General features: G+C 44.0%; 1 protein-coding gene and 1 long non-coding RNA gene across 2 annotated transcripts in view; one reads left to right on the top strand and one right to left on the bottom strand.

The window, feature by feature from the left end:
* Window positions 1–27,744, top strand: part of FOXO6 (forkhead box O6) — a gene marked incomplete at both ends in the record, with an annotated part of 117,461 nt that overhangs the window by 33,499 nt on the left and 56,218 nt on the right. The gene's annotated exons all lie outside the window — the stretch shown is intronic.
* On the bottom strand, window positions 1,504–4,014 carry LOC308672059. The gene is made up of 2 exons (XR_014027337.1): window positions 3,671–4,014; window positions 1,504–1,948 (listed from the first exon to the last, which is right to left on the bottom strand). It is a non-coding gene; the product is annotated as an uncharacterized lncRNA (long non-coding RNA).

Genomic DNA, 27,744 nt, shown 5'->3' on the forward strand with positions numbered 1-27,744 from the left:
GAAAGAATTTCCCTGAACTGAAGAAGCTTCATGGATGAGAAGCCAAACGTCTTCAAGAAAAAAACCCAAAGAGAATCCAGTTGCCTCTTGAAAAAGCACCTTTGGGACAACCATGACCCAGGTGACTGAGAAGCTCCAGAAACATCTCAGATGAAGGACTTTGTGTTAGAGAGAGAGAGAGAGAGAGAGAGAGAGAGAGAGAGAGAGAGAGAGAGAGAGAGAGAGAGAGAGAGAGAGAGAGAGAGAGAGAGAGAGAGAGAGCTGGATTTTCCAGGTGACCATTTGCGATCCATCTTCCTCTCCCTTCTCTCTGGACTCCTCCAGTCTGCTGGCCTTCCCACGACCTCGTTCCTGCGTTGCCAGCAACTAGCATCCTCTTGCCTGCCACAGTGCTCCAGATAGCGTGGTGGCTAGGGTTGGCGGTCTGCTTGCTGTTACAGGCATGCTGCCCGTTTGCTCTTTGGCAGCTTCTATGCCTGGACCGCCTGCCCCCCCTCTCTCTCCCGCCCCTGCCCCAGTGCATGGAGGACTCTCTGAATCCAACTCCTGCCAAGGCGGAAATGAGGCTTATGTGCTCTCAGGGCTTGTTTGTTGTTTTTTTTTGTCGAAGGAAAGAAAGAAATGCACCCAAAGGCTTGGGAACACACGTACTAGAAGGCACATGCAAGGAAGGTTGTAGTGCTGGTATGAAACAGCACATTGTGCTGGGAATTCCTGAGTCTCTCTCTCTCTCTTTCTCTTTCTGTGTATGTGTGTCGGGATGCAGAGCAGATTGGGGAAAAATGCAAAAGCTTTCGGAAGTACATAAAAGTCTTCCCTCTGAGAGGCACCAATTCTCCCTTCCTCCCCGTTCAAATGTGGTCTCTCCAACATGGGCAGCTGGTTAGAACCCTGAGGATAACTAAGTTCTCCTTGCTAGAAGGCTTGGATACGTTACCGAAACTAGGAGAAGTAAAGCTGTAGCAACCCTGATATCTCCAATGCAGAACAATTGACATAATCCACCGCTAGCTGCCTCTTGAAGGATCTGCTCCATTTGTTCTAACCCAGGGGTAGGCAACCTCGGCTCTTTTATGACTCATGGACTTCAACTCCCAGAATTCCTGAGTCAGCTATGCTATGCTGACTCAGGAATTCTGGGAGTTGAAGTCCATGAGTCATAAAAGAGCCGAGGTTGCCTACCCCTGTTCTAAGCTGTACTATATTTATTTCATCTGTTATAACTTGGCCGTCATATTCATTCCAGGAAGAGTGATGAGCTGCTGCCATTCAGGAGGGGAAACAGACTCATTTCAGCAGTTCAAAACGAGCTTCTCCAGAGTATAAAATGGTTGCAGGTGTGCAATGTGCACAAGAGGACATCTTGCCGTCCTTGCCTATAAATCTGTGGATGGGGGCATCAGGAGCGCTTCGAAATCTGAAGTTCAGGGGAAGCTGGTGTTTGGCAGCTTGTTCAAACCACAGTCCAACCCAGCATTTTCCCAAAGTAAACAAATAAGGAAATTAATAGAAGCCGTAATTTAATCTGGTCACATTTACCAGAAGGTTAGGAGCAGTTTTGTGTCCTGAACTGACGGTTTAAGAATAGGGAAACTTGATTCATTAAAATTGCTTTTTTTAAAAAAGTGGCCTTGTTGGAGACAGTCCTGGTTAACAGTCACTTTTCAGAGTGAGATGCACTGGTGGGATTCAGATATGTGAACAGCCGGTTCTCTGTGTGGATGCCGGTTCCGGAAGTCCATTCTGGGGTTGGGCAACCAAAAATTAGCTACCGTTTCTGCCGAAGTTGGTGCGAACCGGCTGAATCCCACCAGTGGTGAGATGGGGTTATTTAATACATAAAAATAAATAATCTAAAGTGGCAAAAATCAGGAGGAATCCGGAAGCACCTTTCCCGACAAACCAACTTTATCAGAAGGCTTATGTTTTCTTAAGTAGATCTGATTTTCTGAAAGAAAGAAAAGAAAGGGCTGTCCAGTCTTCCATAAAATCACAGAGCTGGCAGGGGTGGGGTGAAAGAAATTAAGACAAATCAAATGTACAAGAGAAGCCTAACAATATTTGAATGCACCATTAAGGGGGGAAAAAACAAAAAAACCCCAAATAGCCTATTCCTTGGCAGAGAATTCCACCAACTCGTTGCAAACGAAGAAAGCCTGTTGCTTCTCCCAGCCAGCTACATTTCAGAGGGCAGTAAGGCCTTCCAACGGTGGAGGCACCTGGTGTTGCATTTAGAATGTGCCAGATTCAATCCCCGGCATGATTAATTAATTGTTTGTAAAGGTGTTCCCAATTAAATGGCCGCAGGATTTGTTACACAAAAGCTTTCTTAAAATGCCATCTCAAAGCAGTCAAGCTCTTCTTTTATGGAAAGGGAAATCTAATGCATGTCACAGGATGTCTTGATTTTCACTGTTGGCACTCTACTGAGAAAATGACTTGTACATATATATATATATATATATATATATATATATATATATATATATATATATACATTTTTTCTGCACTATTTTTGGTTGTGTCTTGTTTGGGCTGGGATTTTTCTTCGTTTTGCTGTTCTTAATGTTTTGAAGGCACTTTGTCACCTATCACCATTTTGTTCATTGTTTATAAATCATCTTCCAACTTCTAGAAGCAATTTGGGTGTCCTCTATGGATCTAAGGTGGGTCGCATAGTCACATGTTCGTATTTTGAATGCCCAAAACCATCAGCCTGCATGAGGGGCCATTTGCAGCATCCCGCAAGGCTTTGACTATGATTGATGACCTTTTTTTTGCCAGAAAGTGGTGTTTTCTTCCAGTTTCCTGCCATAAACACCCATTGCAGACAGTGGGTTTGCTTAACTGTTGCAGCATTCGCTTAATGACTGCTGCAAAAAAATGTCATAAAATCAGGTTGGTCATGTGATGACTCATTTAACAACCGGCATGACTTACAACTGTAATCCCAGACTCAATCTTAAACCAAGGACCACTTGTACTTGAGAAGTCACTGAGTTTCTCCCTCTCCCTCCAAACTGCATGGCTGCACAAGTCAAAAGCAAGCATGGAAAATGTGAAGTGGGGGGGGGTCAGGTTGATCGTTCGTCCAGCAAATCAACCAGAGTGGCCAGTGCGATAGTAAAAGATCCTGAGAACTGTCAGCCACCAGCATCTGAAAGATCACTGTCTTGCATAAAAATCGCACCTTCTGGGAATGGCTGGATCGTTGGGGAAGATGGGACTCAGCAACCAACATTGCTAGAGAATATCAGGCTGTGGGAAGTTGGGCTAAATAGCAGGCTGATGGGATAAAACAGTGCTGCATGATCCTACCGGTAGCTTCTGGGCCCTTTATTTTTTTTACCTCCTTGACTCAGCTGATGTGAGAAATAAAGATTGAGGGGAGGGGGCAATCCTGAGCTCTGGGGAGAATTCCAGTCTCCTCTCCCACACTCTGCTTTTGCATGAAAACTCCTCCCGAGGAACAACTAACTGGTTTTGCAACTCCAGCAAGTTAGGCACGAAAGCTTGCAAGCTGCATCTGGACTTCTTTTGCCTCTCTGCTCCACCACTTGTCCTCAGAGCACCCCTGGCAGGCGGAGAGCAGCCATGTGGCTGCCTTTCCCACTACCCTCTTCACAGCCAGCCAGGCAGCTCTGGAATCCCAGCAATAGGATTTACTTACCCGACATCGTTCTTGGCTCAGCTGCAGTCCTGCTCTTTTTCCCTTAAAAAAAGGACACAAGAGAGAGCAAATGCTTGCAGAGGAAGCTGTAAGGCAAGCTTTGAACCAGCTGAAGAGCTTCAGAATTCTGCCAGGCTGCAGGGCTATCAAGAGGGCAAGTGGGTTAATTTTGAACAGGGGGATCATCCTCACTCACCTGTATTTTATTTATTTATTTTATGTGCCGCCCATCTCACTTTGCAAAGTGCCTGCGCAGATTCCTAACTGGGAAATAGGTGTGAACAGGAGAGACCTATCCTGATTTCATAGCAGACTTGGCATTCACCCACCACATGGCTTCAGGCAATCTTTGGCTATTGTAAGTCAATTCTGGCAGCTGTTTGCAAGGCCTTCTCCGGCCAGTTCTTGGGATTGGAAAAGGTGGCTGTCAGTTGCTGGAGAAACTCGACTGCCCAGTTCTTGATATATATCTACACAGCAGCCACACCTCCCTTCATACTCTGTTGTGCAATAAAGCGCCAGAAGGCAAGATGGATGGAAACTGATCAAGGGGAGAAGCAACCTAGAACTAAAGAGAAATTTCCTAACCGTGAGAACAATCAACCAGTGGAATGACTTGCTTTCAGAAGTTGGGGAGGTTTTCAAAAAGAGACTGGACAGCCATTTGTCTGAAATGGTATAGGTTGGATTAGATGACCTCCAAGCTCCCTTCCAACTCTGTTATTCTATCTTGCATGGGATAGTTCAAATTATAAGCTCAGTATCATTTAGGTGCAATTCGGAAAAGAGCGATGAATTTGAATTTGAACTTCCCTCTGGAATTTGATCTAGCTGCTTAACCTCTAGTTAATAAAATAGGAGACTTGATGAAAACATGGACTTAGTTTAGTGGGTAATCTTAACAATTCAATATTAGACATCCATGAGGCCATAGGTTCTGGAAAGTGTGGACAGCATCTAACTTTGGATACAGCTTTGGCTATATGTCCATCCAATTTCCTAAATGGAAAAAAGTCAAATAAATGAGAATGAGGAGCATAAAGTATTCAGATAGGCATTTAAGAGCTGGCCTGTTCATTCTATGGAATGGAGTGCTAACTTCTTCCCAAAAGTCCCTCCAGACGGCATCGCAATTCCTGTTCTTCTTCTGATGGTTGAGAGCAGATAAACCTTTTCTTCCCAGAAGATGCTGCTTCTAACCCTTTCATCTTCTTGCAAAGGAGCAAAATAAGAATATTATTCACATAGGCGTAAGAGTGAGGCAGCCTCTGGCCTTTGTATCTTCCAAAGGGAAGTGGGGTGGTAGTACTGGTGTAGTCAGTAGGAGATATCCTAAAAAAATTATTTGAAGCTAGATATAGCTGTAGGTGATGAATTTGGGGCAAGCCTGCTGCTGTTTCTTGAGCATCCCCTGCACCCTCTCACATTTATAGGTTGTGTGACATTCCTTACAAGCTTTCACATTTTAAATAGTACCGTGTTTTTAAAATCCCTGTTGCAGTCCAAAGATACATTTTTAAATACCTATCCAAGAGTACAGTGTAATTTCCTGGGATATTTTAAGAACCAAGTAATTGGGGTTTTTTGGGGGGTGGGGGTGGGGTGGGGTTTAAAATAAAGGTAGGTAACTTGGAAGTCCAATTCCTGCAATTTACATTTAGCTTAGTTTCCTCTGACCTTTTCACAGTGAGTCATCTGAAAGAGACCTTTTGATTTTTCAGTCAGGCCATCGGGAAGAGGGTGAAAACAGCAATAAAAAGTTTTCTGTTTGGGTCACACAGCTTTGAATTCTGCCCCTATCACTGTTCCTTTGTAGCTGCTGACAGATTACTCCTGTGGAAATATGGCATTCAACAATAAGAAGAAAAAGTTTTCCCATCGACATGTTAAGAGAAACACAACTGCCCAACAGTTGGTGGCAAGCAATTCAAAACAAACTTTGCTCACAGGAGAAATGGCAGTGTCGGAATGCTTGTATAGATGAACATCACCACACACATTCCTTTTCCCGTTTCCATAGGTTTTTTTAGGAGATTTAAAGTTCAAAAATCCCCAGAAAGGAGTCGGATTCTCTGTATGGCCTAATGTAACATATTCAGATCTAAAAGCCCCCTTTTCTCCTTAAAAAAGACATCTTAAGATGTACTGTATATTAAAGGCAGTGATTTACCAGAGGCAGGCTCCCTTCAACAGGGTGTGACTCTGACACAGAATCCTTGTTTAGCGACTGTCTCATTTAGCGACTGTTCGTAGTTATGATAGTGATGACAAAGTAACTGTGACCATTCTTTGCATTCACCACCTTCGTAGATCTGTAAAGCGAAGAAAGTGAAGGACGATCATAAGCATTGTTCAGTGTCTGTTTGCAACAGCTTTGCTTAATCGCTGAGTTGTTGATCCCAACTGTGGTTGCTAAATGAGGACTCTGTAGTTGGGGCACATGCAACTAGGAGGCAGAGGGCAATGGCAGGTACGCTGCTCCCGTATCTGTCATTCTGACTCTTTCCTCCTGCAATTGCTTTTGATAGTGATGTTTTGTTTTGGAGATTGTTCCTGCGGTGGAGAAGAAGGCAGCCCCAAATGTAAGTCCTGCCAGCTCCTTCCTGAGTAAGTTAATGGCCCCTAACCAAGCACTTGTGGAAGAACTGAGATTCAGATGCTGAATTCAGTGTCTGCCAGCCTGAATAATTGATGGCACCATTATGATCCTCAAATGTCCTTCTCCTCGTGCTGGTTCTTCTGTCTGCAGAAGCTCCGTCTCAGCCTGCCAGGGCTGCCAGACAGGAGGGTGATTGAGACCCAGCAATGGGCCAAGATGCATTTGTCAACTTGGAGAGGTGGGAGTGAAGACTCCTGTCTGCTTCTCGGCAGGGGAATTGCTATGTTGCATCTATCCTGAGTTACGCAAGAAGGTTTGGGGGCCACTTGCAGCCCAGTTTCTGCACCCGAAAAATGAGGACCCTGTGAACAGATCTATTTGCATAAGAAAAAGGTAAAGGTAAAGGTTCCCCCGCACGTGTGTGCTTGTCGTTTCCAACTCTAGGGGCCGGTGCTCATCTCTGTTTCAAAGCCGAAGAGCCAGGGCTTGTTCGAGGACGTCTCCGTGGTCATGTGGCCGGCATGACTAGATGCCAGAGGTGCACAGAACGCCTGGTTAATACAGAGAGCAGAATATGTTGAGCATTGTGGCTGCTTTTCAGGTCCATTCTGGTCCCTAGGACAGACCTTCCAAGATCAACTTTATAGGCATCATTTCGAGGGGAACACGTGAATTCTGCATCCTTCACAAAAAGGGTTTTGCATACCGTCTGCGGCCAGGGTTTAAATTCCACAACTGCCTTTGAATCAGAGAAATGGGGGGGGAGGCAAGGGTGGGGGAGGAATGATAGAGACATTTATGATTCCCCTGCTGAATGATGCTAAGCTTGTTTAGTGAGGAACAAATCCCTGTGAGTTCAAGAGGATTTACTCCTTGGTGACGTTTGCATAGGATTGCTGCTTCAGGCTTCTAATTAAATCATTGATGTTATCCTTCTCCCTATGAGGAGGATATCCCTGCTCCTAGTCTGTACAGGTCCACTATTGCTTTAGATATCCCAATAGCCTAACTTAATGTAAGATGCTGTCTTACTGCCTTTAAATCCCCCACACTGCCTATGCTAGTCAAAGGGAAGAAACCTAGCAGCGTGGAGATTCCAGGGTTAATTCTCTGTAGCTGCAGATGGGCTAACAGAAAAATAATTGCTGAAATAGAATATAACATAGAATCAAGATCACATGAAATGTCAATACCATTTTATAATGCCTTGGTAAGGCCACACTTGGAATACTGCATCCAGTATTGTGGTCACCACGATGTAAAAAAAAATGTTGAGACTCTAGAAAGAATACAGAAATAAGAGCAAAGATGATTAGGGGAATAGAGGCTAAAACATATAAAGAACAGTTGCTGGGATTGGGTATGTCTAATTTAATGAAGAGAAAGACTAGGGGTGACATGATAGCAGCGTTCCAATATCTCAGGGGCTGCCACAAAGAAGAGGGGGTCCACTTATTCTCCAAAGCACCTGAAGGCAGGACAAGAAGTGACTCAAGGAAAGAAGCAGTCTAGAACTAAGGAGAAATTTCCTGACAGTTAGAACAATTAACCAGTGGAACAACTTGACTCCAGAAGTTGTGAATGTTCCAACACTGGAAGTTTTTAAGAAGAGACAGGACAACCATTTGTTTGAAATGTTATAGGGTTTCCTGCCTGAGCAGGGAGTTGGACTAGATGACCTCCAAGGTCCCTTTCAACTCTGTTATTCTGCTGAATTCTGAAACGTATTTAAGTCAGTAGCTATATTCCCATTGCGTACTTGGTTAGGCCATGACAGCATGATTTGCACTGCATTCTACACCTTGGTTATTAACTTTGATTTCTATGTATGTGTATGTGAACCCCTTTATTCATAGCTAATGTCGAGTTCAGTGGGTTGTGAGGAAAATGGTAAGTGAGTGCAATCAGGATAGTCAGTTTTACATGACATAGTAGAAGTCTGACTTTGCAGACAAAGATAAACCTTGACTTATGTCCGTAACTGGGATTGTGGTTAAGCAAGCTGCTTGCACCCGATTTTATGACCTTTTATGCCACACCCGTTAAGCAAAACACCATGGTCATTAATTAAATCACATGGTCATTAACTGAATCCAGATTCCCCATTGAATTTGCTTGTCGGAGGCCAGCTAGGAAGGTCATAAATGGTGATCTTGTCACCCCAGGATGCTGCAGCTGTCATAAATACATGCCAATTGCCAAGTGCCCATATAGCCATATGACCACGGGGATGCTGCGATGGTCGGTGTGAGGACTGGATGCCAGTCTTTTTTTTCAGCACTGTTGTAACTTTGAATGATCATTAAATGAATGGTCATAAGTTGGGGACCATCTGTACCAGCTTCCTGAATGCCTGAGTATGTTAGGTAAAGGTAAAGGTTCCCCCGCACATGCGTGCTAGTCGTTTCCAACTCTAGGGGCCGGTGCTCATCTCTGTTTCAAAGCCGAAGAGCCAGCGCTTGTCCGAGGATGTCTCCGTGGTCATGTGGCCGGCATGACTAGACGCCAAAGGCGCACGGAATACTGTTACCTTCCCACCGTAATGGTCCCTATTTTTCTACTTGCATTTTTACGTGCTTTCGAACTGCTAGGTTAGCAGAAGCTGGGACGAGTAACAGGCGCTCACTCTGTTACGTGGCACTTGGGATTCGATCCGCCAAACTGCCAACCTTCTGATTGACAAGCTCAGCCAGCGTCCTAACCCACTGAGCCACCACGTCCCTTTGAGTATGTTATCTAATAGCAAAAGCTGCCAAATGCATTTCAAGGTGGTTCTGGTTTCGTCTAATTTTGGATGAATTAAAATAGGTTCGCGCGTTTAAATTAAAGTAAGTGTTGTGTGGCCCTGATTTGCACGCCTGCTTTGAAAAACCAATTCAGCAATAAATAAACAGCATACAATAGATAGAAAAAGCCTTCAGCCGTGCCTAGGTCAGATTGTATGTGTATTGGTGGACACTGGCAAGGCAGAGCTCCATTTTTCAGCTTTCCTTATGTTCATCTATGAAATGTTGGTGGCGTTGTCATTATATTAACTTGCACGAATACTGGCATTTTAGATGACAAGGATGACGATATACATCTGGATAGGAATGGAGCACAGCTGTGCCTGCGTGATTCTGTAGCGACAGCTCCACTGCCCTTCCTACTTTTGCGCGGGACCTCTGTGTACTGCCTGTGAGGGGTTAACGGGGGAAAAAAGCCCCTGCAAAATTTTGATTTGAGAGAGCTGCAGGCCAAAAGTACATTTGTAACCTCAAGTGGCTACTACCTTGAAGACACTCCAGATCTGTCTAGCAGCCGTCTGCAGCTAAAACCCTTTGATCCACTCACTCGCCTCTGGGGAACAGACTGCAGTAATGGTGCTAATGCCCCCATGGCGACAGGGGTTTAGCTGCTAGACGGATGGAGGCAAGAACCTTTCCCTCCCCTGCTGGAAATCAGCTCCGGTGAAGAGGGGCGGGGGGGGGGGGAGGAAGAAGAGGGCTTTGTGACAAAGAATGGATGCCTTGGGGCCTTAACTCTTGAGGTGCCCAAATGCTGGGCTTGGAATGCACCTCTGGAATGTTGCATTGGGAAAGAAATGAGAGCTGTTCATTCTTTCCAGGCCTATTAGAACAAACAAGTGGGGGAAAAAATGGGTGTGTGTGTGTGTGTGTGTGGCGGGTGTCATTCTTTGCATTAAAAAACAAAACAAAACATCAGTTCTGGGCTGCTGAGCTGTGTTGCTACAGCATGGAAACAGCCTGGATTGTCAAAGGAAGGGTGTCCTTGAGGTCACAATTTCTGTGTGTGTGTGTGTGTGTGTGTGTGTGTGTGTGTGTGTGTTAAAGTGAAAAATCAGGAGTCTGGCAGCACTTTTTCCAACTAACAAATTTTACTAAAAGCTTTCTGAACTGCGGCTCACTTTATCAGAAGTACGTGTGTGTGTGTGTGTGTGTGTGTGTGTGTGTGTGTGTTTATGTTGGTACATATGAATTTTAGCGCAAAAGGGGAGGCAGGCAGACCTCAAAGTGTAAAAATTAGACCCCTTTTGTCCACAAATGTTGAAAATTTGCAGATTGTGTCTTTGGGGTTTGGGAGTGAGAAATGTGCAAAACTGGCATATCACCCCCCCTCAAATTGAGCTTCAACTCATTTAGAAAAATAAAAGAAAGCTTTCCACCACTCTTTTCTCCATCCCAAGTGCCAGAAAAATTACAGTATCCTGGCTGCACCCATGTGTGTCACACAATCCCCACCCCGTAGGAATTCTGGCAGTTGGAGTCCACGTACATCTGAAACACGTCACTGGGTTAAGGAAGGCTGGTTTGAAGCACAGGGAGTGAGGGTGTCTGCCATTTTTTCTCCAGCTCTGTAATTTTAAAACCTTTTTTCTGTTTTTCTTCTTATACAAGTTATGAGCAAACACCTGGAGCTCCTTTTGATATCAATAACCAGGAAGGACATCTGCAAACGCGCAAATGTTTGTGCTTCTGTAAAGGCAACACTTCATTTCATCCACTGGATGCATTCACATAACACCCAGGCCAGGCTAAAATCAGGCTGGATCATATGTCAGTCAATATACCGAACTGCCCGTGACTGATCTTGGGGGGGGGAAAATAAACTTTGAGGAAAAACCACAAGGACACTCAAAGGATCCCAAGAAACCACTAGGACCTCACTTTCCCTCCCCCAGGTCCTTCTCAGAGATCTGTGAAATCATCATTGTTTGCCAGCTTGTTTTGGAAAATAATATAGTATTAAAATTCCATCGAACAGTTGTGATAGGTAGTAATGTAGCAAATGCATCGTTTTTAATTTTTAATACAGTAAATATTTATAAATATAACCTATATACCAACGAAAGTTCCTTTGGGTTCACTTTCTCTGTGGGAGGAAGCTGTGCCTATGGATTGTTAAGTGGCCTTGAAGAAAATGCACTCTGCATTTACAGAAGCGCTTTTGTTTTCCTCTTTGGAACTCAACTGGAGAAGATTTAAGAATTTACTAGTCGCCCATCTCGGCAATGACTCTAGTCAAATTCAAACTTTGGCACATGAAGGGAATATTTAAAAGAAAAAAAGTGGGAAGATGGGAAGGAACTAATGGGACTGTGTTGTTTAACAAACTATGGTTAAAACAAACCAGGGCTTATGGTAGTCTGTGAACTATGACCACGGGAACTTTCAGTCCTACCAGAGGGAAGTAATACTTGGAGAACTTCTAGATGAGTGTTTCTCAACTGTGGCAGCTTGAAGATGTATGGACTTCAACTCCCAGAATTCCACAGTCAACTTGCTGGTGAATGCTTTAAGTCACCCGCAACATCCCTTAAGTCCCTTCCTGCAATGGACACTGTCCCATCCATTTTGTGGATGACGTGATGACGTGTCATCATGCAAAGCCTGATAAGCTGAATCAGCAGAAGCAGTCCATGTCTGCTTTAACGTATTAAGTGCACCAGCTTCTTAAGCTACAGGTTGTGGTTTAACATGCTGTGGGACCCCAGCTATGTGTATCGGTTTTTAATATTTCTTAAAATTCCACCTTTATTACTTTTATAAATAAGGTGGTGAAAATATCTAATACTTCTTCCTCTTTCTCCCACCACAGCAAGCTTTTGAGGTGGGTTTTGGTTTGAGAAAGAGAGAGTCACCCTCACCCGGCTTTCATGCCTAAAGTGGGACTAGAACTCTCAGTCTCCTGGTGACTGGCCCAAAGTCAGCCAGCTGGCTTTCATGCCTAAGGCAAGCTTAGAACTCACAATCTCGAAATCACAAATCTCCTGGTGGTGATTTTGCCAAAGTCACCCACCCAGTTTTCCTGCTGAAGATAGGACTAGAATTCACAGTCCCCCAGTTTCTTGCCTGCTACCTTAACCACTAGACCCATCTGGCTGATGCGATAAAGCAAACCATAGCTTAGTACGGTATATCCACCCAGGTCCCAGGTCATTTATGACAACTTCCTGGCTTGCTGAGGACAAAGATAAGCTTTTTTCTTTTTTTCTTTTTCCTGCCTGAGACCTAGCTGGAGTTCAAAGTGGTAATTGCCTTCCCTGGGTTAGGCAGCTTCCTGCGTTCTGAGTGACAGCTTTGGTAGCTCACCCTGCAGGGAAGGAGGAGGAGGAGGAGGAGGAGGCCAGGCGGGTGCAGCACGCGGGATAAAATGAGCACAGGGTGTCCTGGCCTGGCCTGCGCTGCTATTTGGAACATTCCACAAGTGGAGCTGGGAGGAAGCCGTCTCCTTGGCAAGACCATGGCTGACCCCGGCTGGGAGAGGCTTTTCAGCCCCAGGGTGTGTGCAGTGTGTGTGTGTGTGTGTGTGTGTGTGCGCGCACCCACCCACACACATGCATACTTGTGTTTAGAGAGGTGGGGGGAGAGCTGTGCTACTTCGCCATGCCTAATTGTGTGCGTAATGAGCCTCATTCAAGCTGGCCAGGCTTTCCCGCGCGGCAGCAGGAGGTGGAAGGTTTCGTTTGGGTTGAAGTTGGTACAAAATGGTTGGAGAAGCAGCGGCCCCATTAGATCAGATGGCCGGCAGCTAAGTTGGCCTACCTCTGCCGCTTTCCAAGCAAGAAGAGCTTATCTGGATCGTGGTCAAGTTCTAGGCTTATTGTTAAGGCTTCCTCCCCCCCTTTTTTAAGGAAAGGAAAAAGAAAAAAATCAGATTTCACTAAAAAGCAAACAGGCAGTGTGTTTTTAACTGTGTGGCTGGATTAGATTGGACGTACTGTATTCCTAAATGCAGGAAGCAGATCTACCTCTCCTTCTGATGGGAGAGAACTGCTACTCTGCATTTTGTACAACAGGACAATTCATCACCGGGATGGATGGGCTTTCTCTAACAGGATTAGCCAAATCCAGTGTGACTTGCAGATGTTGGCTGGATAAATCCAGTGAGACTAGCAATCCTCCTCTGTTTGAAGGTATTTGAGGGAGGCAGACAAATATCTAGATCAGAGGTCCCCAATCTTTGGGGCGCCAGGGACCGGTTCCGTGGAGAAAGGTTTTTCCGTGGACCGGAGGGTGCGTGATTTTGTGTGCTGCCTGCATCCCGCGGATAGGGCTTTTCTTGTTTGTGCGGACCGGTTGCTGGCATGCCGCAGCCCAGTACTGGTCCACGGACCAGGGGTTGGGGACCCCTGATCTAGATAAGCAAATCTCCCCCCCCCGCCTTTTATTTTACTAGTTAAAGAGAGTCAGGAAGGGGAGTGACCTCATTTATTTATTTTTGTTGTGGGGTATTTTGTTTGAGTGAGTGGTGGGAGACTTCCTGGGAGGCACCAGCTCAGTGCGCAGCAGTGAGAAAAATGAAATGATAATTGGCTAATTTTTTTTTAAAAAGTCAGAACCAAATGTAGAACCATCTATTTAAAATGAATGGCTAGAACACATTAAAAGCAAATTGGTGAAATATTAAGCCCCAGCTAGGTGGCAGCAACGTAGCTGATCTTGGTTTATTTCCAAAAGCTAAGCTGAGTCTAATATGGTTACTACATGAGTGGGGGACCACCAGGAGTCCCACAGCTGTAGAAAAGACACATTGGAGAAAGGTGATAGCGAACTACCTCTGCATTGTTAGCTTCAAAATATATGGATGTGTCTTCTAGGAATTGAGTTCAAAAGGAGGTTTGCCATAACAAGCCCCAGCACCAAATTCATTTGGATTGATCTTGACCAAGATAAATTGAATCAGACTTGATCGGTTATTGGATAAGAAGCAATCGAGTCTTATGGACTTGACTGGGGAGTCACAAATATCCTGCAAGAAGACAGTGGCAAAACTCCTTCCACACTGTTGTCAAGAACAATGTTATTTTTCAATATACTTTTGCAGAGATAATTTCCTCCCTGAAAGAACTAGTTCTAACAATTTTTAAAATAGTTTCATTAAAGATTATATTATGTAGGTAATATAAATTTTTTTAAAAAGTGCATAAAAAGAAAAAAAATAGGTATCACAATTTGGGGAAATGTGGGAAATCTATAAAGTCTCTCTCATAGATTAAAACAGTGGGGCAAATTCAAAATAAAACAAGTCGTTTTCATCAGCCTGTTGAAAACTTTGAAGCTGAAAATCATATTTGCTTTGCTATCTCTTTTCCCCAAGTTGCAAAAAGTTTTCCCTTTCTTCAAATTTATTTGTGTACTTATTAAAATAACTCTGTTCCAGCTGTCAAGCAATGGCTCTTTAGGCAGCAAGCAATATTTCAAGAGAAAAAAAAATACCATTAAACAATTCCAAACCGCAAAAAATAAAATCCACAAATAGAATTTGAAACAAAGAGCATGAGTAGATTGAAAAAAAGGAGCTTTGCTCTACACAGCTACGCAAACACCTTTGGGTCTAGTATCTGGCACCTCCAGTGGAAAAAAATGCATAGTCTTGGAAAAACTGTCTTTGCTGGAAATTTCAGAGAGCTGTTGAGGCTGCTGCTGCTGCTGCTGCTGAGAATATAGTGGGCAAACTGGATCACGATCACCACTCTGTAATTCAAAGGAGACATTTTTCAACAGGTTGGCTTTCTAAACATCTTGGTTAGCTCTTCAGCAAAAATACGTTGACGAATGACTGCAGACAAGAAGACCCGAACTCATTAGTTGCCTCACATTGCAATGAACAAGGACGTACATTCAATTTCGCAGCTACTACGATACACTTGTTAAGTGAATCTGTTTTCCCCAATTTATGCCTTTGCTTATAAAAAGGTCACAAAAGGTGATCGTAAGTCACAAGTCACTTTTTTTTCAGCGCCATTGTAACTTCAAACAGTCACTAAGTTGACTGTTGTAAGTCGAGGACCACATGTTGTTGTCTGGATTTTGGCAGCCCAAACTCAACAACTCTGTTCCACCTGCCTTGATATTCCCTATATCTTCAGAAGAATATTGTGTGGAATTTGAAACTCCATTTTCCTTAAGACGGGGTGCTTTTAGGTCCCGATTTTTCTCTGCAGATGGAAAGGAGGCAGTTTAAGTAACCGCTGGGCCCTGAAACACCCTTCCACAATCCATAGGATTGCAGCCAAGATGTCATTAAAGAAATAGGCACATTTTAGATCTTATCAAATTGAAACTAAATTTAATCTAATTTCAGTTCTTGCCTTTGGTTTAACTCAAAGCACTCAGCTGCCTCATAGTCTGGCAGGAACAGATGAAAATCTTAATGCTTAAGCCTTTCCCCATTCAGTAATAATGTGTTCCTTTTCAAGGGATAGTAAGTGTAAGAAATGATAATTCTCAGGCTGTGATCACAAAGGAAAGTTATAGCCTGATAATTGAATTATATGCTGCTTCTTGGATTTGCACAATATGTTGAAATAATCAGATGGCCCAAGTTTACCCAAAGTAAAAAAAACAAAACAGAAAAGAAAAAAGAAGAAAGAATAGAATTAAACAAAACTAACCAGGCTGCTAATTGATTAGTCAAGTTATCCAATTTATGATGTCTTTTCTATTGTTTTGTACCTTATAGATAGTAAAATGTCTGGATATGGTTTTGTTTGCATATCCTACGTAGTCTGTCAGTTACAAGTCAAGTGAAGGCATTCACAGTATTCTAAACATGGTTGGTTTTAGCTCTGGTGGATTTGGTTTTTTTTATGTAAATTTTATTGGTTTTTATAAGGGTGGAGAAGAAAATGAAGGGATAGGATATGGGGTTGGGATAGCGGGAAAGTTGGGGGAGGGGTTGGGGTTTCCCCCAATTACATTCAGTATTTAGCAAATAGCATATTGTCTGGGTTGACATATATCAATAGAAATAGTAAGAATAATGATTGATAACAGTAATAGATACAGCAAATTATAGTAAACAATGTGGTGGATTTGTTAATCCCTTAGCAAGATATTGTGAATCCAGTGTTTTTGCTTGGTTTATGATTCGGTGGATAATGTACATTCTGAAGATGGTTTGGTTGGTAACCAGGCTGAATACGTTCTGTGAACAGCCAATATGTTTTGTGAGTTATCGTGGATCTTTATCTGTGTTCTTCCTTGGATATTTTTCAAGGAAGCTTCAGCTGTAAAATTATGTGGTATGCTACCCACATGAGGGAAACTTACTGTGCATTAATGTAAGACCAGCTCCTAACAGTGGCAAGGCCCAGGCGTTCATTAGAAACCCAAATTTGGCAGAGAGCAATCATTTTCTATTTGTGCAGTCTAATAAAAGAGATCAAATAAAGCTTGAGTGGATTTATTTATTTATTTATTTATTTATTTATTTATTTATTTATTTATTTATTTATTTTATGCTCCCCATGACACCGGGCAGCTTACAGCCTGTAAAACAAATAGAAAAATAATTACCGGTAAAATATTAAAGTTATACAGATTCAGCTTTTTAAAGCTATACTAAAACCAGACCTAAGAGATAGGCAGGGTGATGATGAGGTCTCCTAAACCCTCTCAACCACCTCCAGCAATGAGCCCCAGACCAACCACAAAGCTAAGTTTTAATACCCTTCTTGAAGGCCAAAAGCAATTCTTGTCTCTGGTGATAGAATGTTCCACAGGGATGGGGCCACAGCAAAAAAGGCTCTTCTCCTTGAACCTGCCTGCTGGAATTCCTTAGCACAGGGGTGTCAAACTCAATTTCATTGAGGGCTGCATCAGCACTGTGGTTGCCTTCAGGGGGCCAGGTGGGTGTGGCCTGGGTGGGCGTGGTCTACTGGGTGGGTGTGGCTAAAGTGCATATGGCCTACTGGGTGGGCGTGGCCAGCTCTACATCGTTAGCATCAAGGGTGCCTATGTGGGCCTGGGCAGGAGTGGGACAGATCTGAGGGTCTCTGGCAGGAGGAGGGTCTCTGGGCCAGGGCCAAGGCAGTGGGGGCCGTTCCCTCACTGTTTCCAGGATGGCTTCGCGGGCCACATGAAACCACTTCGCGGGCTGGATCTGGCCCCCAGGCCTTGTGTTTGACATGTCTGCCTTAGCGGATGGGATCTGCAGTAGGCTTCTGCTGGCACAAGTGGGGAGGCTAGACCCATTGGGGAGAGACAGATCCTTAGATACCCTAGATCAGAGTCCCCCAAACGTTTGGTCACCAGGGACTGGTTACGTTGAAAGAGATTTTTCCGTGGACCGTGTTGAAGGAAAAGTCTTCATCATGGTTCAGTCCAAGCCTAAATAAACAGCATGACAACTGCTTTAGAACGGTTGCAGTTTACTGAAGAGGAGAGCCAGACAGAAATATGGCTCTGGAAGAAAAGAGAGCAAGCACATGTAGGGAGTGGGTTTTTATACCGTCTGGAACCTTTTGTTTGGAGTTGTTCCTGTGGCATGAACTTTGACCTGAGTTTGAGATGTGTCAATTAAAGTTCAAGCAATAGTTTTGGCATGCATAAGCATCCACAAACATAATTCATGGCAATCCTTTCTGCTGTGGGAGTAAAGCTAATAGGTTAAAACGGTTGCAGGTAAGGGATTGCTATTAATACTGTGAAGTGTAACATACCTAGGGACTTGAGAAATGCTTTTTACAAAAAAGCAGCTTATTTTTAATCATAGTGTCATTTGCAATAGACGCACTAAAATCAACATTTAAAGAACAAAAGGCAACTGGACTTTCTTGTTTTGCTTGAAGGTGTTTCGCTTCTCATCCAAGAAGCTTCTTCAGTTCTGACTGAATGGTGGAGAATGAAAGGGTTTATATTCCTTGCAGTCATCTGGTCGTTAATACTCTTTCTGAGTGTCGTTGAGGTCACTGGGAAGTTTATCTTGTGCCCTCAGGGTCACCTGAATCCTGTAGTCTGCAATTTTTTTCTGGAAATCTGTTCACACACCTGCACCACTCAAAGAGTGTTCATTCCAAAGTGCATAGCTAAATGCAGTGCTTTTTTTGTAAAAGAAAAAGGTGCCAGAACTCACACATGTTATACAACCCGCCTTGCCTACCCTACAAGGTTCCATCCAAAAAAAGGTGCCGGAACTCCGTTCTGAGCGTTCAATGAGAAAAAAAGCCTTGGCTAAATGTCTGTGGAAATTCTTAGTGATCCAGTCATGACCTGGATGACTGAGAATCTCCATAGACAACCAAATAGGACAAATGGCTTAATTCAGCCTTCTCTAATCTGTTATCTTAGGTATGACTTACACTTTAATTATACTGGCTGGGAATTCTGGCAGTTGTAATCCCTATCCACTTGGCTGATTTAGTCAATAATCACAGGAAGATGATTTTGATTAGCAGATCTTACATGTTTTACGGATTTGATACAAACTGAGAAACAGACACTGTAAGAGACCATAGATGCATTGTTCGCTTCAATCCTTATCCTGAGCACCAGTCTGATTTCTTTGCTGCAGTTGGTCTTTAACCGAAAGTTTTGTGCAATAGTTCAGCCTGTATTCTAGATCAGGGGTGGGGGTCTTCTTATTCCGTAAGACATCCTGGAAAGATTGGCAGGATCACCTCAGAGATGTGAGTTGCAAAGGCGCACATAGCCAGAGGTCGATCTTACATTCCCTTAAGCAATTACCGGATACTTTTCATTGCCTTTACAGCTGTCTTTTGGCTGTCAATAATAGCTTGCAATGGAAAATGACAAGCCACTCTAGACAGGCAGAAGAATTGTGCGATGTCAAGGTCTGGGAGGGAAAAAAAAAAGAGAGAGAGAGATCTCTTTTTCTCCCCTTTCCTCTTCCATTGCAGTGCAATTATGGGCATCTCCTATTTTGGGAGTTACTGCATTTTCCAGGTACCACCACGTGAAGGATAAGTAATCCATGCGGTAAAGAAGGGGCCAATTACAAAGCAGTGGAAAGGGATGGCAGGACCTCAACCTGGACTATCTACAAGAAGGAATACATGCTGCCTTCTTTTCCTCCAGAAGAACATGGCTCGTGCAAGGTTAAAAGCAAAGAAAGGCGCTGCCTTGAACATCAGCTCTTCCCTAACCTGCCAGGACCCAATCTCAGGGTTCTGCGTTTCCCTGGCAACAGTAGAAGGCATCCCTAACACCTAAAGCAGAGAATTTCCCCGCTTGGCTCTAAGGTGGTTGCAATGTCATCAGCCGTTTCCTGGGTAACACCGAATCCGGAAGCTAAGTCCTGACAGGTGGGGGGTGGGGAGATGCTGAGTTTGGCAGCCCCTTCTGTCAGATGCATGATTTTTTTTTTGCTTCATCCCAAGCTTTGCTGTTAAAGGATTGACTTGTACAGATGGAATTTACTCTTCTCCTGTTTAAGACTCAACCTGTGTTTCCTCCCGCCCACAGTGCAAGAGGCTGTTTCCGAGGCTCCTGGGGCAATGCGAGGAGGCATCCCATAATTCCCGTACCCTCTCAAGGCTGAAAGAACTGAGCTAACCTGGCCATCTTAGCAGAGATGGCACTTTCAGCCTCCATCTGGAAAATATCAGGTGTGGGGAAGTTAACGTTTTCCATTTTTAGGAGACACCCCCCCCCTCGTTTGGTCCCTTCCTGATACTAAAAATAATTATTTGAGACGAGGAGCGTGGCACTTAGCGGTTGAAGTATCCTCCTCCTATCCTCCATAAGAATGGCAACTTCTCATGGAAGTTGCCATTGTGAAATGCAACTTCTTTATCTTCAGCCATTGTGTCCAAGCCTGAGATGTTTGTAGAGGACAGGAGTGGTGGTTCAAAGGTGGCGAAGGCCCCCAGATTAAGATCAGATTTTGGATTTAAAGGCAGACTGGTAGAAGGGGAGCTGTGCTAATCTACGGCAGCCAAAATTTAGAAAGCTTCTGGTAAGCATCTTTCAAGACCAGCTAAAATGCGTTGAAAGACCCTTGCAAATAGAGACTCAGTTTCTGGTAGCTTTTAGTGTAATTTTTTGTCTGAAGAGGTTGAATCATCTTTTTTTTTTACATTCTTTCATGTTCCAAGTTATTTTCCTTTTTAATTAAATTATTTCCTGTCCAACAATTCTTTGGGGAGGGGGGGGGAGGAAAGAGGCTTTCTTTCCCCTTTCCCATTATCTGCTTTATGCTTCCTCACTTCTCCATGAATTTTCACAATTCAATTTTCTTTTCTTTTTTCTTCCCCAGAAAAGCCAATCTACTCAGTACCATTATTTTATAATCAGTTTTTCCTTGTTAATATTCAACAACAAAAACTGATAAAACATGGCTCTGAAATATATCTTAGTCAACAATCTACTGCAGGGGTCTTCAAACTTGGCCCTTTTATGACTTGTGGACTTCAACTCCCAGAATTCCTCAGCCAGGCACGCTGGCTGAGGAATTCTGGGAGTTGAAGTCCACAAGTCATAAAAGGGCCAGGTTTGAAGACCCCTGATCTACTGAATCTAAAGGTAAAGGTAAAGGTTCCCCTGCACATGCGTGCTAGTCGTTTCCGACTCTAGGGGCCGGTGCTCATCTCCGTTTCAAAGCCGAAGAGCCAGCGCTTGTCCGAGGATGTCTCCGTGGTCATGTGGCCGGCATGACTAGACGCCAAAGGCGCACGGAACGCTGTTACCTTCCCACCGTAGTGGTCCCTATTTTTCTACTTGCATTTTTATGTGCTTTCGAACTGCTAGGTTGGCAGAAGCTGGGACGAGTAACAGGCGCTCACTCTGCTATGCGGCACTACTGAATCTACAATGACCCAAAAAGACCTTTTACAACAGGAGACAGAGAGAGAGAGATAAAGAATAACTTGGCAAATAGCTTTGAAACTATGCTGTGGAACTAGCACCCAGTGTTTGGGGATATAACATCTGCATCAATCTGCCCTAGGTTTTCAGCCATGCAGTGTATGCCTAGCTATAAACGTACCACTTGGTTGTATATCATTGAGCTCCTTGTCCTCAACAAAGAAGGTAGAAATATAATAGCTTTACTCTTGGCAGAATCTCCTTTTTTGCTCTCCTTTGGCTTACTCTTTTAGTAGGCCATAAGAGAAGTATCCTGCAGACCAAGCTGCATTTATGCCTATCCTGTTGCATAAGTAGGTTCCCAAGGGTTTAGCTGTGTCTTCCCTCTTAATCACTCTTCCTACTTCTCCGTACAGCTCCTCCTCACTTTCTGAGCTCAGAAGAATCCTTCTTAGTGTAGCTGGTGATGTGTCTGTGTGTGTGTGTGTGTGTATCTGTAACATTCCTTACTGTCGGGCAGGCGAGTCACTTAACGATGAGGTCAAGACTGCAATCCAGCCTGTGATCAACCTCAGAAAAATTCATTGCTTGGACAGCTGTAGTTAGTTGTTCTAGCCTTGCACAGCTGCCTGGCTGGAGAGAGAGGCTACGATTGAATGTGCAGCCTTGGGGAATGTCTGATAGCTCATCCATTCTTTGCTTGGCACCAAGGGACTTTCCTGAATCTCAACTCACAGGCCATCAGCCATGCTCCAGACTCCTTTCCGCACGTCTAGACCATCCCAACCGTCCATGCAACCTTGGGCTACACGGAATGAATGCAGACACAGCATGGAGGATAGAATGGGATGTGGGTGGTGGTGATGGGCATGTTAATCAGATGTCTGATCATTATTTGGGCGTGGATTTGGGCCGTGTCTAGACATGCAGGGGAAAAAAGCATAAAAATCCCTTGGTAGTTGGATGGAGGGAAAAACTCAAAATAACAAGGGGGTAATGATATCAGGGCATACTCCCTCCACTAAAATGATAAAATGGTGTTCCTTATAGGCTGCCTTTCAGGTTGCGTACAGCCTGAAATAGTTTAGCCCAGACATGACTTTGCTATCTCTTGCCCATCATTTTCAGGGCTGTACTGGTTTTTTAGGATTGAAAAAGGGAATAAAGGGCGCATTCCATTTTTTGTTGTTGTGCGTGCATATTTGTGGGTTGTGGTCTTGCAAATGGTTACACTTGATTGCGCTTCATCTTTCTCTCCCCTACATGGTGTGGAAAAGCAATTCTAAAGTGACAGACAGAAGGAAACTTGGAGGAAATCCAAAGCTCTCATCGTACGAGGATGACGACGACGACGATGATGATGAGGAGGATAGATTTATGAAGGAACAAAATCAGAAAGATTCAAGGCAGCATAACGTAGTTAAAAACATCCTAAAAGATGCAAAAGAAATGTTAACAGTCAGGGAAGTATGCAGACAAAATACCAACTCCCATTATTAGCCCAGTTGGGTTACAAATGACTGACTTTCCACAATTGTGCTGTAAATATTATTTTATTGGAAGAATAAAAACCTGCCATGTCCTGGGTTGGCCTCCACATTGTTTTCTCTCTCTCTAAACTATGTATAGGACTGAGAAACTGATACAGGTGAGAAACTTACTCGACGTAAGACCACAGAGGAGCCCAACATTTCTGTTGTTAAGTGAGACATTGGTTAAGTGAATTTTGCCTCATTTTACGGCCTTTCTTGCCATGGTTGTTCAGTGAATTGCTGCTGCTGTTAGGTTAGTAGCACAGTTGTTGAGTGGATCTGGCTTCCCCATTGACTTTGCTTGTCAGAAAGTCGCAAAAAGTGACACTGCAACCATCATAAGTATGAAACAGTTGCCAAGCATTTGAATCTTGATCACATGATCCTAGGGATGCCGCAACGGCTGTAAGTATGAAAAACAGTCGTGACTTTTTTCAGTTGTAACTTCAAACAGTCACTAAGTTGAAGACTGTACTGAACTACAGTTCTCAACAACCCTTGTCCTTGGTTGTGCTGGCAATGGATCCTGGAACATTAATATATTATGGGCTTCATCCCATCTCGATAGGCATTGTCAGCAGGTCTTAGGCGCTATTGAATCCCAGATATCTTTTCTTGTTAGCTCTGTCATTGAGCTTTTTATTTATTTATTTGGTGCATTTGAGCCAGTGTTGATTACTATCCTGACCAAGTTTTCTTGGTCAGATTCTGCAACTGGTTTTGCTATTGTCTTCTCTCTCCTTGGGCTGAGAGAGAGGGACGTGGCCCAAAGTCACCCAGCTGAATTTGTGCCCAAGATGGGACTAATTCTCCTGGCCTCCCAGTTTATAGCCAGATGCCTTAACCACAACACCAGACTGGCTGTCGTTCAGTCAGCTTCTCTGGCTGAATCTTGGCAAGCCAACATGCTGGTCCATTCAATTTTGTGTTATTTGCGCTGGACTTTTCCGACATGGTTTCCTCTAAATGGTTTGGTCTGTAAAATTCTGTCAGCTCCATCTGGCAGTGCAGAGTTTATTTTTATTTATTTTATTTTAATCCCATTTATATCCCGCCCTTCTCCGAAGACTCAGGGCGGCTTACAATCTAAAGCACAAATCAAATGTGCTTAGCAATAGCCTTCATTCTATGTATATGCCTGCTTATTAGGGCTTTCGGGGGCCCCCCAAGCGGCATTATTACAAAGTCAGCTTATTGCCCCCAACAATCTGGGATGATAGCAGTTGGAGGGATGATAGCAGTTGTAGGTCCAAATATCTGGAAAGACTCAGGTGTATATCATGCCGGACTTTTCCAAACCCCATCTGGAATTGCCAGGGATATGAGGGGCACTGTTTGCATGTGAAGTTATTGTTGTGCTGAGATGTTGACATCCATAACACGGTGAAAAACCTTTGGCACTTGATGTTGGAGGTGGGAACATAAAACTGGTTCACTTTAGAGCCAAAAGGCCAACATGATAATATATCAGTCTAATCTTTTTCTGTCCCCTCTACATTACCTTTTGTCAGCGAGTGACTTGCCTTCCTCTGTTTTGTTTTGGTTTCGGGTTTGTTTTTTTTTGTGCTAATTTTCCAGACTTCCTCAATTTCTGCCCCCCTCTTTTACCCTCAGGCCACCTTTCTTTCCTTTCTTGTTAGCTTTTACCAAGGTGAGCAGGGTGGCAGAAAATAAAAACCGTTTTTCTCTCCCTCTCCCTCTGTCTGTCTGTCTGTCTCTCTTCTTCTCTCTGTGTGCATATTTCTCAGCCTTGGCAACTTGAAGATGCCTGGACTTCAACTCTCAGAATTCCCCATCCCACTAGAAAATTCTGGGTGTTGAAGCCCAGACATCCTCAAGATTGAGGGGCAGTACTCTGGAGGAATGTTCAGGAGGTTTCCCAAGCTGTGGGCTGTGCTTGTGACTCACAGTGCATTAGATTACTTATTTGTGCCTCTGTTTCCCAGGGAAAGCTAGGAGGGATACGGGTAAACAAATCTCCCAGGTTTTCTCTTAACTAAGGAAGTGGCAATAAGGGACGCGGTGGCTCAGTGGGTTAGGACGCTGAGCTTGTCGATCAGAAGGTCGGCAGTTTGGCGGGTCGAATCCCGAGTGCCGCGTAACAGATTGAGCGCCTGTTCCTCGTCCCAGCTTCTGCCAACCTAGAAGTTCGAAAGCACATAAAAATGCAAGTAGAAAAATAGGGACCACTACGGTGGGAAGGTAACAGCGTTCCGTGCGCCTTTGGCGTCTAGTCATGCCGGCCACATGACCACGGAGACGTCCTCGGACAAGCACTGGCTCTTCGGCTTTGAAACGGAGATGAGCACCGGCCCCTAGAGTCGGAAACGACTAGCATGCACGTGCGGGGGAACCTTTAAGGAAGTGGCAAACCTCAGTGGCTTGGCTCTTATGCTGAGAACTAGCAGGGCCAAACCCCCTCCGACTATGTGTATCCAAAAATGAATGGTTTGTGTCAAAGCTGGGCTTTAAGATGCCACCGACAATAGTCCAAGCCTAGCATCATCACCCAGCTCTTCCACCATCATGCTCTTCCCACTTGGCTAATTCTGCCTGACTCTGCCTTCAAACTGTGATTTTAAGTGTACACTCACAATTTCCCAAACCCCGTATAAAGGGTGCTAATTTTCTGTGCGGCAGTCTTAAAACAGGGGATCTTCCGAAATCAGAAGTACCTAACACACTCCTAGGTGTAATAATCTGCTAATACACCATGCTGGGTTCATGCCTGGTTCACTTTATCCTACACAGGCCATTTACTTTGCAGGCTAGTAAGGAGGGTAAAGAGGGACGCGGTGGCTCAGTGGGTTAGGACGCTGAGCTTGTCGATCAGAAGGTCGGCAGTTTGGCGGGTCGAATCCCGAGTGTCGCGTAACAGAGTGAGCGCCTGTTACTCGTCCCAGCTTCTGCCAACCTAGCAGTTTGAAAGCACGTAAAAAATGCAAGTAGAAAAATAGGGACCACTACGGTGGGAAGGTAACAGCATTCCGTGCGCCTTTGGCGTCTAGTCATGCCGGCCACATGACCACGGAGACGTCCTCGGACAAGCGCTGGCTCTTCGGCTTTGAAACGGAGATGAGCACCGGCCCCTAGAGTCGGAAACGACTAGCACGCATGTGCGGGGGAACCTTTACCTTTACCTTTAAGGAGGGTAAATTCATATATGCATGTGAGAATATCTGTATTCTTAAAACTGGGCTACCTATAACTTGGTTCATACACTAAGCCATGCCATGCAGGCTTCATTCACTATATGCAGTCATAAAAGGTAGTTTGCAAGCCACAGAGTTAGCGTTCATACACGCTACGCTAAACTTAAGCAAACCCACACTATAGCTGTACTGACTTGTACAAACCTGCCCCTTGTGTTTTTCTAGAGGGTACAAGAAAATATGGAGAGAAATAGTTTGCTGAAAAATGAATTATAGGTCGTTGATAATCAATTTCCAGTGGAGATAGTGGGTCAGTCATCAGTAACTGAGTTTAAATATGCTTGGGATCAGTGACAAAAAATAAAAATAATAAGTATGTAAACTAAAAAGAGAACAAAAAACTCGATAGAGCATCAGGTCTTTTTCTGCTGTCAGTTTTCTGTGTTTCTATATTTGCACAATATGCAAACTAGTGTATATGTGTAATATATATATGTGTGTATTGAACATGATGAGGCTATCTAGAGACACAGAAATTTAAAAAAAAAGAAAAATGAGAGTTTGAAGGAATGACTACTGAGAGAAGTTTTAACAAAAACGGTGTGGTTCTGCATTTTGGATATCTTGGTCTCTAGGGATGCCATATGTCATGACTCATTGTTTGTAAAACTCAGCCTCTTTTATCCTCCGAGCAGTTTTGCTGGTGGATCTGCCCCAATAATCTAGGCTGGGGAAATGAAGCCTCCTTAACAGAACAACAGCTTATGGGGCAGAAAAGGAGGCAAAAGATAAAGACTCCATCGAAGTTTGCTTAGGACCTGGTGACTTCATGGACACATCCGGGGGTGTTTGCCATTGCTTCTTTCAAAAGCGTTTGATCAACTTCCCAGTTTTAGCCCATAGCTCTGAGATTTCTTAATGGGATCCCATGAAATCTTGACTGACCCCATCTGGAATTGCCTTGCTTAGCTTGTTTGCTTTTTATGATCAGCCAAGGACATCTAGATCAGGGGTGGGGAACTATGGCCCTTTTACGATCTGTGAACTTCAACTCCCAGAATTCCTCAGCTGAGCTATACTGGCTCAGGAATTCTGGGAGTTGAAATTCACAGATGGTAAAAGAACCGTAGTTCCCCACCCGATCTATACATTGCCACCTACTGCAGACTCCAAGAAAAGGAGACCAGTTGTCATTTCCTGCTTGAGCATGTGTGTTTGTTTATGTGTGTGCACGTGTGTATGTGAACTCATACACACCCATACCACACACTCCTTGCTTGTTAAGGATCAACACTGATGGTTAGGACTGATGATAACCATAACATCTATGGTTATCAGATGTTGTTTTATTTATGAGCAAAAAGTGTTCATACTGATCAATGACACATTTATTTCTGGATTCTTTTATTTTATTTTATTTTTTTATTTTAATTCCATTTATATCCCGCCCTTCTCCGAAGACTCAGGGCGGCTTACAAGCTTATCAGTAGCCTTCATTCTATGTATATGCCTGCTTATTTTAGCAGGACATGTATGGCTGTGGCCTTGCACAAGAGGTGGGAGTGGTGTGGGCATCTGGGCATGGAAGATACATGCTGAGGGGAGCAGTTGCCCCTTTTCCAGCAGTTGTGCCATTTATTGCCAACCGGGCACACCCATCCCCAGGAGAAGGGTGAGGATGGTTGGAAATGGACTTGCCCAGCTGTGCTGAAACTGATGTATCATCTTCCCCTCTTCCCATGCTTGGTGACGTATTGGTGGCATATTTTTTTTTTGCTTTCACTCCCTTTTTCCTTGCCTGTTTTAACTTTCACTCCCTGTTCTGCATAGATGCCATCCCCAACGCTAGTGCGTCTAAACCAAGCAGAACTCTAAATCTTTGTGACGTGTCTATCCATCTTACACCCACCCATCTATAAACCTTTTCTTTCTTCTTCTCTTCCGCTGGCCTCAAAGCACCTGCTGTTTTGGCAGATAAAAGTGAAATGAAGATTGGGTGTTGAAAGATTTTAGATTAGCTCTTATCTTGGTAGAAGTGGCACATATCCATATTTCTTCAGAAAGATTTGGCCTCCAGTTTATGGCTTGATCATGATCTTCCCTTCCCACCACAATGCTTGCCACCTAAGATCATGGATGAAAGTTATATGGGATGGTCAGGGGGACATTTAGACCTTGTGTCCAACCCCTTCTCAGTTCAGGAATCAAAACCAAAGCTTCTCAAAGCGATGGTTATTCAGCT

This window comes from Vipera berus, assembly GCF_964194415.1.
Source record: "Vipera berus genome assembly, chromosome: 9".
In the NCBI taxonomy this organism is placed as follows: domain Eukaryota; kingdom Metazoa; phylum Chordata; class Lepidosauria; order Squamata; family Viperidae; genus Vipera; species Vipera berus.